Genomic DNA, 2,352 nt, shown 5'->3' on the forward strand with positions numbered 1-2,352 from the left:
CGGAACATGGAGAGAAATTGCGATGATGATGTGGCAATGCTGTACGTGACAATTGACTGCTAGGCACACGCCAAAGCCGTCATTTCAATTTGCTGTCCCATAGACTTTAAGTTAATAAAAAAGAGTTTAAGATTATTTTATTTTTTATCATTATAGAACAATATTACTCCATAACAAACATAACATATACACAACATTAAATACAGGAACAGGTTATAAAAGTATGAAAATAGTAAAAACAAAAGTATGGCAAAGAATAATTATATAGATGCAACAGTCTCAAATATGTGATAATATAATTTATTTTTTTAATCTTTAGAATATATAATAAATAAATAATCAAATTAACCTTTACTTTTTCAATAATGGATTACTTTTTAATAAAGTATTACACATATAAGAGGCTGATAAAAGCAGCAGTAATATAATATGAAGATTATAAACTAATTTATTACATTTAATCAATATCACTGATATAAACAAAACAGTTTAAATTAAAATTATAAACATAGACTCGAAAGTTGAAACAAATAAGAAGGCGAACGTTTCGATTCAATTTTTCGGATCTTCTTCAGCGCAGTATAAAAATCAAAATTAACATCAATAAAGTCTAAATGTTTTTATCGTATAAATGTCTAATAAACATATTTAAACGCCGTTACATCAGTAAACAAAATAAAAATTTTTCGTAAGATTAATAAGACTCTTGCTAAGCTATCACATTTACGTTACTGTGGGAAGCGATCCTCTCTAGTTTTTTGACTACGAGGTTGGCAGGTGTTAGAATATAAAATATTAATCGCATCCTATAAATTAAAATAATTTTCTCAATACACCTCAATAATTATAAGATCCAAAAGTCAAGTGCGTTATAAAACAATAACCTAACATATGGTATAAAAAATGCTAATAAAAACTTACATGTATTTATGATGTGACAATATTTCAATTGTAACAGTAACAACAGTAACGCTAGTGAAATCCTCATGTCAGTAGAACGGCTCAGAGAAAACTGAAGCTCAGTTGGAAACGAAAAGTGACAAACAATTATAATCATTTTGTATTTGTTATTTAACCTTAGAGTTTAGGTAGTTTCTCTATAGCTTCAATATAAATATCGGATAGATTTTCAGTATCAGTCTGTAAATTGAGACTATTATTTTGTCTTTTTATGTATATCATTTCTGATACTGATCTTTTTCCGTAATAAATTTCTTTATCTAAAATATTAATGTTGTCCCAATCACAAATTCATGGTTAAAATTAACGCGGTGGTCCGTTATTACTGATTTAGTATTAGTATTTCTAACAATGTGTTTCTTATGTTCAGAAATTCTTGTGGTCAGTTTTCTACTAGTCTGGCTCACGTAAGAAGCGTCGCAGTTTGAACAATTAATTTTGTAAACAACGTTTGTATTATTCATTGTAGAAATAGTATTTTTATGTACTCTTATGTATTTATTTAATTTATTTAAACTAAAGAAGGATAATTTAATATTCATGTTCCTAATAATATTTCTAAATTGTTCCGTCAATCCGGGTAAAAATGGAATAGTAAAAAAAGACTTTTTTACACTATTATTATTATTATTGTTGTTACCGTTGGTTGTGGTATTTTTTAATTTTTTGAATAAAATTAATAGACGTTGGTTAATAGTATTAAAGATCACGTCAAGCGGATAACAGTTTTTTGAAAGTATGTTGACAACGGTAACGAGATTCTTATAATGAAATCGTGGATGTGACAATAAAATTGTTCTATCCACTAGACCGTATATAGTTCCTCTCTTTTGACACAAAGGATGCTGAGAAAAGAAGTGTAAATATCTCCCCGAGAATGTCGGCTTGTGATACCAATCAGTGATTATCTTGTTTGGATTACTTTTTAAATTACTTTTTTGGATTTTGTAATCAGTGGCTTACGTGAGGTAATTTCTTTTGATAAAAGGTGTTCAACAGCTTTTTCTCCCTTTTCCGAATATACCTGTTGTAATATTCCATAGGAAATTCCTGCCATTTTCTTAATAATACTATTTGAAATTACATTATTAAAATTTTTTAAGAATGGTAATATAATTTTAGCTATCACAGATTCTTTATAAGGCTTACAGATTGCACATAAACTTTCCTTTTTGATGAAAGACTCAATTTTTCTAAAACTTCAACATCAAATAATGCTTCATGAAATTGTCCAGATGTTTCCAATTTCAGCAAATCTCGCGCCAATGTTTGCAGTTTAAACAAAGTGATTAGTGATTGCCCTGAGAGAATTTTGTGATATTTTCGTCGGTTGTGAAGTTTCAAAATGTAAAGAACAATGTATATCTATAGGTTTGATGCTGTTGATATACT

This window comes from Nylanderia fulva, unplaced genomic scaffold (assembly GCF_048542155.1).
Source record: "Nylanderia fulva isolate GAGA-0341 unplaced genomic scaffold, ASM4854215v1 Scaffold500, whole genome shotgun sequence".
In the NCBI taxonomy this organism is placed as follows: Eukaryota; Metazoa; Arthropoda; class Insecta; order Hymenoptera; family Formicidae; genus Nylanderia; species Nylanderia fulva.